The sequence below is a fragment of the Molossus molossus genome, unplaced genomic scaffold, assembly GCF_014108415.1.
Source record: "Molossus molossus isolate mMolMol1 unplaced genomic scaffold, mMolMol1.p scaffold_m16_p_15, whole genome shotgun sequence".
NCBI classification, from domain to species: Eukaryota; Metazoa; Chordata; class Mammalia; order Chiroptera; family Molossidae; genus Molossus; species Molossus molossus.
Window position 1 is genome coordinate 69,047,679 of NW_023425350.1, and position 14,458 is coordinate 69,062,136.

Genomic DNA, 14,458 nt, shown 5'->3' on the forward strand with positions numbered 1-14,458 from the left:
TATCAAGCATCTTCTCAGATGACAATGGCATGAAACTAGAAATCAATTGCAAGAAGAACATACAAAGACATTTGAACACATGGAAGCTAAATAGCATGTTATTAAACAATGAATGGGTCACCGAGGAGATCAAGGAAGAAATCAAAAACTTCCTGGAAAACAATAAAATGAAGACACAACAACACAAAATCTGTGGGATGCCGCGAAAGCAGTTCTGAGAGGGAAGTTCATAGCACTACATGCCTACCTCAAAAAACAAGAAAAATCTCTAATAGACTATCTAACCTCACAACTTAAAGAACTAGAGAACAAACAAAAAGAAAACCCCAGAGCAAGTAGAAGGAAGGAAATAGTAAGGATCAGAGCAGAAATAAATGACATAGAGACAAAAAAAAAAAAAAAAAATCACTTCAAAGGATCAATAAAACAGAGCTGGTTTTTCGAAAAGATAAACAAGATTGATGGACCCTTAGCTAGACTCACCAAGAAACAAAGAGAGAGAACCCAAATACACAGAATCAGAAATGAAAGAGAAGAGATAACAACTGACACCACAGAAATACAAAAGATTGTTAACAACCTCTATGAACAACTATATGGCAACAAATTCGACAATCTAAGTGAAATGGACAAATTTCTAGAAACACATAGTCTCCCAAAACTGGACCAGGAAGAGATAGAAAACTTGAACAGACCAATAACAACAGAAGAAATTGAAGATGTAATCAAGACTCTCCCAGCAAACAAAAGCCCAGGCCCGGATGGCTTCACGGGGGAGTTTTACCGAACATTCAAGGAAGAACTAATACCCATTCTCCTCAAACTATTTCAAAAAATTCAAAAAGAAAGAAGACCTCCAAACTCGTTTTATGAAGCCAGCATAATTCTAATTTCAAAACCAGAAAAAGACACAACAAAGAAAGAAAACTACGGGCCAAAATCCCTGATGAACATAGATGCCAAAATCCTGAACAAAATACTAGCAAATCGGATCCAGCAATACATCAAAAAAATTATCCACCATGACCAAGTGGGATTCATACCAGGGAGGCAAGGCTGGTACAATATTCACAAATCCATAAACGTGATACACCACATAAATAAAATGAAGAATAAAAACCACATGATCACATCAATAGATGCTGAAAAAGCCTTCGACAAAATCCAGCATCCATTTCTGATAAAAACGCTCAGCAGTGTGGGAATAGAGGGATCATATCTAGACATAATAAAGGCCATATATGAAAGACCTACAGCCAACATCATACTCAATGGGCAAAAACTAAAAGCATTGCCCTTAAGAATAGGAACAAGGCAAGGATGCCCACTTTCGCCACTCCTATTTAACATAGTACTGGAAGTCTTAGCCACAGCAATCAGACAGGAAGAAAAAATAAAAGGGATCCAAATTGGAAAGGAGGAAGTGAAATTGTCATTATTTGCAGATGACATGATACTATACATAGAAAACCCCAAAGACTCCATCCAAAGATTACTACACTTAATAAATGAATTTGGCAAAGTAGCAGGATACAAAATTAACGTCAAGAAATCGATGGCATTCTTATACACCAATGATGAACTCACAGAAAGAGAAACTAAGAAAACAATCCCATTTACCATTGCGGCAAAAAAATTAAGATACCTAGGAATAAACTTAACCAAAGAAATAAAGGACCTATTCGCAGAAAACTACAGGTCATTGAAAAAAGAAATAGAGGAAGATATAAAAAAGTGGAATCACATACCCTTTTCATGGATTGGGAGAATTAACATCATTAAAATGTCCATATTACCCAAAGCAATAGATTCAACGCAATCCCCATCAAAATATCAACGGCATACTTCACAGAATTAGAACAATTACTTCAAAAGTTCATATGGAACCAAAAAAGGTCTCAAATAGCCACAGCAATCTTGAAAAGGAAGAACAAAGTTGGAGGGATCACAATACCAGATTTCAGGTTATACTACAAAGCCACTATAATCAAAACAGCCTGGTACTGGCACAAGAACAGGTATATAGACCAGTGGAACAGAACAGAGAACCCAGAAATGGACTCAAGGCAATATGCTCAATTAATATTTGACAAAGGTGGCAAAAGCATACAGTGGAGTAAGGACAGCCTCTTTAATAAATGGTGCTGGGAAAATTGGACAGCTACTTGCAGAAAAATGAAACTAGACCATCAACTTACACCCTACACGAGAATAAACTCAAAATGGATAAAAGACTTAAATGTAACTCATGAATCCATAAAAATCCTAGAAGAGACTGTAGGCAACAAAATTTCAGACATATCATACGCAGCAGAATTTTTACTGACACATCACCTAAGGCAATAGAAACAAAGCAGAAAATGAACACATGGGACTACATCAAACTCAAAAGCTTCTGCACAGCGAAAGATACAATCATCAAAATGGAAAGGCTACCCACTGTATGGGAGAGCATAATTGCCAATGATATATCAGATAAGGGGTTAATTTCCAATACATATAGAGTGCTCATACAACTCCACAAAAGGAAGACAAAGAATCCAATTAAAAAATGGGCAAAGGAACTAAATAGACACCTCTCCAAACAGGACATACAAATGGCTAAGAAACATATGAAGAAATGCTCATCATCACTAATCATCAGAGAGATGCAAATTAAAACAACAATGAGGTATCACCTCACACCTGTCAGAATGGCTGCCATCAACAAATCATCAAACAACAAGTGTTGACGAGGGTGTGGAGAAAAGGGGACTCTAGTGCACTGCTGGTGGGAATGCAGACTGGTGCAGCCACTATGGAAAACAATATGGTGTTACCTCAAAGAATTAAAAATTGAACTTCAATTTGACCCAGTGATCCCACTTCTAGGAATATACCCTAAGAAGCCTGAAACACCTACCAGAAAGAATATATGTACCCCCATGTTCATAGCAGCACTATTTACAATAGCTAAGATCTGGAAACAGCCCAAGTGTCCATCAGTAGACGAATGGATAAAAAAGCAGTGGTACATATACAGAATGGAGTACTACGCAGCTGTAAGAAAGATCTCTTATCCTTTGAGACTACATGGAGGGACCTTGACAGTATCATCCTAAGTGAAACAAGCCAAACAGAGAAAGACAAGTTTCATATGATCTCACTTATTTGTGGAATATAATGAACATAACAGTCTGAGGAATGGGGTAGTCCCAGAGACACGGAAGCGGGGTACAGACTGACAATCCCCTAAAGAGGGCGGTGGTGGGGGAGAGATAAACCACAGAACCTATATGCATGTATGCATGAACAATGGACATGGACAACAATCTGGGGAAAGGGCAGGGAGGGAGGAGGAGGGGGGAATCAGTGGGGGGAAAAGGAGAAACATATGTAACAAAAATTAATTAATAATAAATAAATAAATAAATAACATTTTATCTGTAGGTCCAGAGAATAGTGTCTGCCTTTCCTAGTAATCTTTGAGCCCAGTAGTTGGGAAGGGACAGGCAAATACCAAGTATCAATATGCAGCTGTAAAGGCCAACGTTAAGGGCTGGGAATTCACCAAGGGCACCCAGGCGCCTATGGACACCTTCCTCCCAGCACAGTCACCCCCACTTTGAGCTCCAGGAGTCCCTGGGAGAGTTACACGGGTGCCTCCGGGTGGTCCGTCTGCAAAGGCTGTTCTTGGCTCCTGCGCACCAGGGCCCCCTCCACACCTCTGCTTTCAGCCCGGTCTGTCCGCTGCCTGGAATTCTTCGCCCTTTTCCACACCTCCCTCAATCCTACCTCCAAGATCTGGCTGAGATCCCATATCCCCAAGCAGCCAACCTACGGGAGTGCTTAGAATTCCTGAAATGTCTGTGGCCTTTAAATCTTTCTGACTGATAAGGGACTTATTCTTTTCCTTAGTTTCAGCTTCCTGGTATTGTTTATCACTGAGATTGTGGATTCCTGGAACCCAGGGACACTAAGTCACACTTGTGTGACTGACAGATCCCAGTACCGAGATCTAATACAGATCAGGTACTAAGCTGAGTTCAAGTCCCTTCACCTTTCTTGGTCTCATTGATTCACGCAATCCTCTCAAAAAACTAGGATAAAAATAGTACCTACAATTGGAGATGTCGCAGAGGTTAAGTGAAACCATCAGAAAATGTTTAACACGTAGTAAGCCAATTGTTTTTACTATCAATTAGTAAGGTAGGTGTCAAAGGGCATTCTTTTTTATTTACTTATTTCTGTGTATATTCAATGTTAGGGTTTTCCCCATCCTTGTGAGTTTTATTTGTGAAATGTAAACATTAAAACAGCTCCAAAAATCACGACCGAATAAAACGGTATTTCAGGAAATGTTCTGCTTCCCGCTGTCCTTTCCATCCTGTTTCCGGTGTGCCCTGCGGGTAACTGATCTCCTTCATCTGTTTTGTTTTTTCACTTCTCTTATCAAAATGAGAAACGTCCAAACCTCTAAGAATCTTTACGTGTTTATTTGAGTCAAATTGACAACAATTGCCCAGAAGCAAGATCTCAAGGGATTGAGAAAATGCTCCAGAGAACGGCAGTTTTGCACCTAATTTTATGCACCCTCGAAGGTGGATGGGTGAGGGGGTTACATGAAATTCATGGGCGATAGATTAGGGAGGAGGGAGAAAGCAAAGTGAGGAAATCTCTGGGTTTGCATAAGATGAATAGACACATTCTTCTTTGACTTTGGTGGTACAGGATAGTTAACAGTTAACTATTAACATGATAATAAAACAATGAGGGGATTTGTGGTCTCTGCTCTGGTGCAGAAGTTATGTTTTGAGGCTTCCGGATAAAAGGAAATTACTTTGATATTCCAAAGGTATGTTATCCTAGATTCATCTAGGTATGTTTTCCTAGAAGCAAAAAGAAAAAACCAACCAGACAGGCTCAGTTGAAATGAGGATTGACCTTTGTTACTGACCTTGACATGACTACCCATCAGGAACTGTTTTTATTTATTTTAAAATTTTTAGTTATTGATTTTTAGAGTGGGAGAGGAAGGGAGAGAGAGAGAGAAACACAGATTTGTTGTTCCACTTATTGGTGCACTCGTGGGTTGATTCTTGTATGTGCCCTGACCAGAGATCAAACCCACAACCTTGGCGTATCTGAACAACATTCCAACTAACAGCTACCTGGCCAGGGCCTCGTGAACTACTTTTAGTTAGAAAGTTTTCATTTCAGACCATCGTGTGTGGTTACTTCAGGTTTCTGAGTTTGTATGGCTGCCATGTAGGCCTGCCCTGAGCTTGTCAGTTTTAGTATGTGGCCCCTTTTTTGTCCACAGTTTCTGGTCCCTTCAGCAAAGAAAAGAGTAAAAGTCCGTATTTCATCCTCTCAAATGATGTCCTTGAGTCCGGATTTTCAGGACCCTTTGCACACGCTGCTTGGGAGGTGTTGCCAGTAGCAGCTCCGTGATCATGGGGTTAGTCACGGTGAAAGTGAGCTAATGTCTCCACGTGGCTGACTCCGTCACAAACACTTGATCCAGGGCCGGAATGTGTCCCGGAGACTGATAATGGGGCCACAGCCCAGTTCCTGCTACTCAGGAGGCTGAGACTAAAGCTTTGCGCCCCCTGGTGGCCAGCTGATCCTCCTGCAGAGGGGACAGCGCCAGGTTGCCCAAGTGTAAAATAGAACAATAATTTTAAAAAAGCAGCCGCCTGCTGCATCCTGCAGGTCACAGATGATGGGAAAACAGCACTTCACGCTTCTAATCGTTATTTCTTAGTGAGATGTGAGGAATCGCGGTTGAAAGGCTCTTGGGTACTTCTCAGCAGGACCTCTTCTAAGGAGGGAAAAACCCAAGTAAATAAAGGTTCCTGGCCACAGGGAGGTGGGCAGAGGAAGCGGAGCGCCGCAGGGGCAGGTATTCGCTGGAAAAAGCAGTGGACGGAAGGACTCTGTCTTGGAGTCGGCTCAGAGGCTGACTCAGTGCGCGGAACAGGAGTGCCCTGTGTTCCGGGGGAGGCTGCCCTCTCCAAACAGGATGGGGGCTGAGAGAGGAAATGAAGCAGCCGGGGGCTGGCAGGTCTGGAAGTCCACATCGTCCCCACAGATTGCAGCTTGAGGTTACCCCGTGCCCCCCAGATTCTGGTGAGGAAGGAAACTGGACCCGTCTTGGGCAAGTAGCTTCCCCCTCTGGACCTGTTTTCTCACTGCAAAATGAAGGGGAGGCCCGGAGCCAGTGTCCCAACTCAGTCCACGGCCATGTGTCATTTTACTCACAGTCAGACAAACAGCCGAATTTAGGGACTTTTGCACAAGGCTTGCTCTCCAGCCCGCCACAGCCACCCCTGTCCCCACCATCTCACCCTAAGTGGGCGTCTCGATTTAGGGTCCCGGCTGCCTCGGAAGTTATTTGAAATGGCGACTCCTGGACTAGCAGCCCCCAGGCCCCTGCCCACTCCAGGGCTCTAGGAGTCTACGCCTCCAAGGAACAGATTCTGAACAGTTAGTGGAAGCAGGGCCAGCAGCCTGCACTGGGATGAGAAGCAAATGACCCTTCATCCCAGGATCCTCTCAGAGGTGAGCATGGCAGGGCGCCAGGGCCCAGCATCTGCCAGGCAGGGCCCGCAAAACTCAGGCAGAATTGAAAACAGCTTTTTTCCACAGCCTCCCAGTGATCCTGTTTCTCTAGGGCAGCTGCTGCCAGCAAGTTGGCATCATGCCCAACCTTCAGTGGGCAGCGGTGGGCTAGGCACCCATCTGTCCTGTTTCCGAAGCAGGTGGCTAGGAAAGCGGTGCTTGGCCCTGCTGCCCTCTGCTGGGCAAGCACAGCAGCTGCTGTGGCGTTGAAGGCGACAGAAAAATCCGGCAGGGGAGAGACGCACCTCTCTGGGCAATGGGGAAGGCGAAGCCGGGCCCCCTGCTTCCCTGCGACCTTCTCCAGAAGGCTTGGCCGCTCCTCGTGCCTTCTAAAAGGTCTCTAGTGCCCTGGCCAGTTTGGCTCAGCGGTTAGAGCGTCGGCCTGCGGTCCGGAGAGACCCGGGTTCGGTTCCCGCTAAGGGCATGTACTTCGGTTGCAGTTTGTTCCCGGCCCTGGTTGGTCGTGCGGGTGGCAGCCACTCGATGTGTCCCTTTCACATCGATGTTTCTCTCTCTCTCTCCTTCCTCTCTCTCTCTCCCACTCTAGCTGTACAAAAAATGGAAAAATATCCTCGGGTGAGGATAAAAAAAAATAAAATTAAAAAAAATAAAAGGTCTCTAGTAAGATAGTTTTGGGTAAGTCTTTTGTATTTAACCAAAATGACTTTTTTCTGACTTAGGGCTGGGCACACAATGTGCTTAATAAATATTTGCTGGATAAGTAAGTAGGTTAGCAGTTACCTGCGGCGGAAACTGCTCCTGGCTTTGCCCAGGGGAGCGATGGCAGCTTAGCATCCCTCTTCAGGAAGTGCCTCTGTCAAGCAGTCCTTCTTCCTGGCTCTGCCAGCTCCAAGCTGCCTCTCCTGGCCTCCAACCCTGCCCAAGGCATCTCCGCTAGTTCCTCTAATTCCTCCACCCAGGCCCTGCTTCCCACAGAGATGCTTTCAAATCATGTCAGAGGTCGTTCACAGCTTCTCCCTTCTCTCTCTTTCTAAATGTGTCCTCTGCCTCACTTTCGGATACCCAGGCTCTCATCTGGCCTTTAGTTCCCTGGATTCAGAGATAGTCTCTCTCTGGAGCCCGTCTCCCTGACTCCACCCCCATGAGCAGTAACTGTCATCACTTGACATTTATAAATTAGATGGGCCAGTAGGAAGGGCAGAAACTTCTGGTTTTCAGGAGGGACAGCCAGGGTTAGCCTGGGGCAGAGCCCGGCTCAGATGGAGCTGGGGTCGGGGTGGGGGGATGCTCAGGTCCAGGCCCAGGGCCGCTTAGCTGGTGCTCGGTGAACGGGAGCTTTTTCACGCTGTCTCAGGCTCTCACACAGCTCTATCCAGGGATCTCACTAGCCATGCATTTCTTAGGTTTTTTTCCTTTTATGCCTACTTCCCTTACAGCGTGTTTTTCCTAATTAAAAATAGGGATCTAACTTTTTTGGGGATTTGCTATGTAAAATATACAGTGATAAAAAATAAACTGAGGCATGTTAAAAATTTTAAGAGTGTGAGCAAAAGTCTATTTCAGTTAGCAGCCTCCCATCCAGCACACAAAGGAGCTCTGAAGAGCTGGGCAAAATGGAAGACTTATAGCCAGAAGGGAGGGACTTAGCATCAATGACTCCATTACAGGCCTGCTGTCTTGTTTTTCGCAATTGGTAGGGAAAACCCAAAGGGCTGAATCGAGTCACTAAAAAGTTATGCCCATTCCCACTTCCTTCCTCATTTCTCTCGACCCCAGAAAGTCTGCTGTCTATTTCTTGTGGATCCTTATGAACACTTCGCTCCTGGGTGCTGGGGAGCTGGTCCCGTGTGACCAGGTAGGGGCTGTGACCAGCCCTGGCGAGCTCCCAAAGCAGGTGTTGGGGTGGGGCTGCTCATCTTCATTTATTCTGGGTCAAAACTGATGTGTATTTTCTGGCTTTAATTAAATGTTGTCAGAATAACCCAGCCAGTGTGGTTCAGTGGATTGAGAGTCATCCCGTGGACTGAGAGGTCCCGGTTTGATTCCCAGTCAGGGCACATGCCTGGCTTGTGGGCTCCATCCCCAGCAGGGGGCATGCAGGAGGCTGCCAATTGATGCATCTCTCTCATCAGTGTTTCTATCTCTCCCTTCTTCTCGATCTAAAAAAAATCAATAAAAACATATTTTTAAAAAATGTCAGAATACATCAGTAGTTCTCAGTGTGCTCTCTCAAGAACATTGAGGCAGCATCACCTGGGAACTTGGCAGAAATGCAGATCCTTGGGCCCCACCCCAGGTCTGTGGGATGAGAAACTCCAGGGTCAGAGCCCAGATCCGAGTTTTAACAAACCTCAACATCGGCTCCATAGACACCCTTCGTGAATTCACGTGCCTATCAGTTATGGTCACAACACATTTTCTAGTCTTACATATTTTTAAAACTCTTTTTCAAATCAAATCCTAGACTAGGGGTACATATTACATGTTGAGAAGTAAATGATAAGTCTTATAGCTCAATTATTTGAAAATAAGGATTAAGTCATTCGACCCTCTGGGCCTTAGACTATTCAATCTGTCATGTAAGAATGTTCATTCAGCCCGGCCGGTGTGGCTCAGTGGTTGAGCATTGACCCATGCACAAAGAGGTTGCCGGTTTTATTCCTGGTCGGGGCACATGCCCAGGTTGTGGACCCGAACCCCAATGGGGGGCCCCCAGTCAATGTTCTCTCTCATCAGTGTTTCTATCTCTCTCTCCTTCTTCCCTTTCCCTCTCTCTAAAATCAATAAAGAAAATAATTTTTAAAAGAATATTCATCCAGCCCTGGCCGGTTTGGCTCAGCGGTAAGAGTGATTGCCCAAGGACCAAAATTGGTCATGGGTTCAATTCCCAGTCAAGGGCATGTACCTCAGTTGCAGGGTCAATCCCTAGCCCCATTCGGGGTCATATGGAAGGCAACCAACCAATGTGTCTCTCTCACATTGATATTTCTCTCTCTCTCTCCCTCCCTTCACCCGATCTAAAAATCAATGAAAAAATATCTTTGAGTGAAGATTAACAACAACAACAAAGAATATTCATTCAACCTGATGGTTAACCTGGTTCTAAATTCCTGTCTCTAAATTCTGTTATTAAAAATGACACAATTTGCCTGACCAGTGTGGCTCAGTGGTTGAGCATCAACCCATGCACCAAGAGGTCGCTAGTTTAATTCCCGGTCAGGGCACATGCTCAGGTTGTGGGCCAAATCCCCAGTCGGGGGCATGCAGGAGGTGGCCAATTGATGTTCTCTCTCATCAATGTTTCTGTCTTTCTCTCCCTCTCCCTTCCTTTCTCTCTAAAATCAATAAAGGGGAAAAAATAATTTAAAAAATAAAGGCTCAGCAGTACAGTGGTTCTCAACCTTTCTAATGCCGGGACCCTTTAATACAGTTCCTCATGTTGTGGTGACCCCCAACCATAAAATTATTTTTGTTGCTACTTCGTAACTGTAATTTTGCTACTGTTATGTTTTAGGCAACCCCTGTGAAAGGGTCATTCGACCCCTAAAGGGGTTGTGACCCACAGGGTGAGAACAGGCTGGGTTAGAGCGTCAGCCTGTGGACCTATGAGTCGTGAGTTTGATTCTGGTCTGGGGCACGTACCTCAGTTGCAATTCATCCCCGGTCCTGGTTGGGGTTGTGCGGGAAGCAGCCACTCGATGTGTCCCTTTCACGTCGATGTTTCTCTCTCTCTCTTCCTCTCTCCCTCCCGCTGTCTGAAGATAAATGCAAAAATGTCCTCAGGTGAGGATATTAAAAAAAAAAAAAAGATGAGAGAATGCAGAGGTGGATGGAGGTGCCTCCCACCCCCATTGATATCACATGTGGTTCATGCACAAACCAGATGAACAGTTGGCCCACCTCACCTGGGTTTCATTTTCTGCAGTTACAGTTACCCTCAGTCAACCGTGGCCAAAAACATTAAATGAAAAATTCCAGAAATAAACAAGTTTTTTCTTTTAGTTTTTTTTTTAAACAACTCGTAAGTTTTAAAATGCATAATGGTCTGAGTAATGTGAAATCTCCCGTTGAGCTGTTCCCCACTCCATCCTGCCCGGGACATGAGTTGTCCCTTTGTCCAGCAGCTCCAAGCTGTACATGCAGCACAATAAGATATTTCGAAAGAGAAAGACCACATTCGCCTAACTTTGATTACAGTGATACTTAATCATCAGTTGTTGCTGGTAATCTCTTACAGTTGCTAATTTGTAATTAACCTTTATCCTAGGTAGGCATGTATAGGGTTTGACACTGTCGGTGGTTTCAGGCATTCACTGGGGTCTGGGAATATGTCCTCCGCAGATAAGGGGGACCACTGTATTCCAGCAGAAGACAGCAGGCAACTGCAAATGCAACCAAATAGCCCCAGGGGGAGATGCCTACCACCCCCCTGAAATCACAGCCTGAAGACACATCCAGTCGGCTTCCTCGGGGCAGGTATACAGGCTATCAGGTCAGGATCTGACAAAGGGGCTTCTGCATCCCTACCAGGAATTTACTGTCCTGCCCCAGGGTGTAACTCTCCACCCTCTGGTTAGGATCATGGAGGGACTGGGGTAGAATTAGGGGTCCTGCGGGCAAGTCTGGGTTAGGTAAAAAAAATCTTGCAGTGTCGCAAGCAGGAGTACACCAACTAAAGTGTTTACAGGAACTTTATTTAGATGTGCTGGCCCCCTTGGTCTGGAGATTTGTGTTCACTCTGCTACTCGCTCCCAACCCCCTCCCCCAGGATGGACTGGGCCAGAGACCTTGAAAACAAGAAAAAGGTTACTTCTGTGAGCCTTTCAGCTGAGGCCATTTCTCCCCTGCCCCAGGGCCTGATCCCACCTGCAGATCCCAGCATTGCAAACAGGAAGCCTGCTCCTTCTCACCTAAACTAAGCAGGGACCTCCAGCTTCTTCCTGTCTTCCCACTGTGGGGCCCTTAACTCTCCTGCCCCCATTGCCAGTGTCCCGGGAATGCTTGACCCTTGGCCTCTGAGGCTCCCAGCCTGTGCAACCCCCACTTAACCTGCCGTGACGCTCTGCTGTGAGCCCAGCAGACACAGGCAGACGCCAGAGCTGCCCACCTTCCTTTAAAAGAATATTCTAGCCCTGGCTGGTTTGGCTCAGAGTTAGAGCATCAGCAGGTAAACCAAAGAGTCGCGGATTTGATTTCGATCAAGGGCACGTACCTTGGTTGTGATTTGGTCTCTGGACCTAGTCGGGGTCGTGCAGGAGGCAACCAATCAATGTGTCTCTCTCACATCAATGTTTCTCTCTCTCTTTCTCTCCCTCCCACTCTCTCTGTAGATAAATGGAAAAGTATCCTCGGGTGAGGATTAAAAATAAAAAAGAATATTCTAACCCTTCTTCCTGGAGACAGCTTCTTGCTCAATTTCAGGCCTGAGTAATTCTTCAGGCAGACCCGGGGCAGTAGTTCTGGTGACCAGAAAAGTCTCTGGTTATTCAACAACTTCAGTTCTCTTATTCTATTCTTTTTCTCCATTGTTTGGAGAGGTATTTGCATTCCTACCAGGTGCCAGTCACTGTGCCAGTGCTGAGAACATAAGGATAACCCCAGATGACAGATGGAACGTATCCAGTGTTCTGAGATAGGCTGTGTCAGCGGTCCCAGGACCACCCCAGGCCCAGCAGTTCACTAGACGACTCCCCTTTGTGGTTTATTACAGTGAAAAGATACAATGTAAAATCAACAAAGGGAAAGGTGCATGGAACAGCGTCATGAGGAAACCACGCTCCCCGGGCAAGTCACACCGGACTCAGTTCCCCCAGCAGTGAGTTGTAGCACATGCATGAAAACGTCCACCAGGGGAGCTCATTAGAGGCTCCATGTGTCAGGTTTTTATGGGGGACTAGTCACATAGCGTGTATCCTTTGTCTAGCACGTAGCAAAATTCCAGACTCCCAGCAGGAAAGCAGGTGGCCAGCATAAACTGTGTTGTGCAAACAGGGTAGGCACCGTGAGCCACTCATCAAGTCAGGGAACAGTGGGAATCTTCCCGAAATCAAGGGCCCAGATGCCACCGAGGGCAACCTTGGAAGTAGGCCTTTCAAGGACAGCAGTGTTGACTCTTCTGCTCAGACTATCATCTTGGAATTCCAACAGAGCTTCGGTAAATTCTAAAGGATGTACTTTAGACAGAAGGAGAGCGATCCAGAAAAAAGATCCGAGAGGCAGGAAAGAATGAAGAACACTGGTGGTGTAAGACACTCTGATATGTCTGCTGGGCTGAAAATAATGAGACGAACAACAACACGACAGGGGTGAGGGGGCAGCGGGGCGACAGGGATGTGAGGTCAATGTATTCAAATGTCCATGTATGGTTTGAAGGACCACGAAGCTGTTCATTCATTTTAGATTGTAATAAGTTAGCCATGAATGTCAACATAGATAGGGTAAAACTTATTAGGTTAGAAATATAAATCCCACACTTGCACCCTGGCCTGTTTGGCTCAGCAGTTAGAGCATCGGCCTTCAGACCAAAGGGTTTCAGGTTCAATTCCGTTCAAGGGCGTGTACCTGGGTTGCAGGTTCCATCCCCAGGCCTAGTTGGGGTGTGTGCAGAGGCAACCAATGATGTGCCTCTCTCACATTGACATTTCTCTCTCTCTTTCCCTCCCTTCCTTACACTCTCTCTAAAAAAAATCAATGGAAAAATATCCTCGGGTGAGGATTAACAACAACAACAAAAAACCACACTTGTACAAAGAAAAAAAAGGAATTAGAAAAAATATTTAATTAATCCTAAGGAAGCCAGAGAGGGATACAAATAGAAGAGAAGGCAAATATAAAGCACAAAATAAGATGGCCAAAATAATCTAACAGATTGCTGGTTACCATATAAATGGTAATAAAATAAATAACTGAAAATTTTCACTTAAAGACAAAAATTTTCAGAATGGATTATGGAAAATAGAGCTTTGGTATTGTTGATAAGAAACATGTAAATAATTGATTTCCCGAAAGATTTCAAGTCAAGAAATGCAAAAGGGTGTATTTAGAAAAACTAACAAAAGGAAAGTATATATAGCAATGTTATTATCAGACAAAAAAGAATTTAAGGCAAAAGCATCACTAGCAATAAAGAGGACCACCACGTTGTGATAGGAGGCTTCATTCACCAGGAACATAGAACAAATGCAAATAAGCATAAACCTAACAGAACAGCATCAAAATACCTTCTATAAATTAAAAAATGGACTGAACGCCCTGGCCGGTGTGGCTCGGTTGGTGGGGCTTCGTTCCGAGCACTGAAAGGTCGCTGGTTTGATTCCCAGTCAGGGCACATGCCTGGGTTTCAGGCTCGACCCCCAACCAGTCCAGGTGCGTACGGGAGGCAATAGATCTCACATCAGTGTTTCTCCCGCTCCCTCTCCCTTCCTCTCTCTCTAAAACCAATAAAAATCATATTTAAACATGGACGGGACTACAAGGAAAATGCACGATGCTACCATTCCCTGGTATTCCCCTCGTCACTGTCAGTGATATTGAGGTCATGCTGTTACCATACTGACTACACTCTGCAGCCAACAAGCATACTTTGGGGCAGAAATAGAGCCAGAACTGTGAAATACACCTTGTTTTGATTCTCACACAGAACTTTTATGGAAAAAGATTCCACAGAGCATATTTCACCAAATCTTTTAGGATGTCACTCTTGGACGGCTATACAATTAAATTATAAAGTGTTCACCAAGAGATAATTAGAAAAACACCATATTTGGAGATTCATGAACTAACTTCTAAATAATTCATGTGCCAAAGAGGAAACCATAGTAGAAATCACTTAGTGTGCAGAAATGAAAAATAACGACAACACTGCTGGATCATAGTCTTTAGGTGTCTTTAGCCG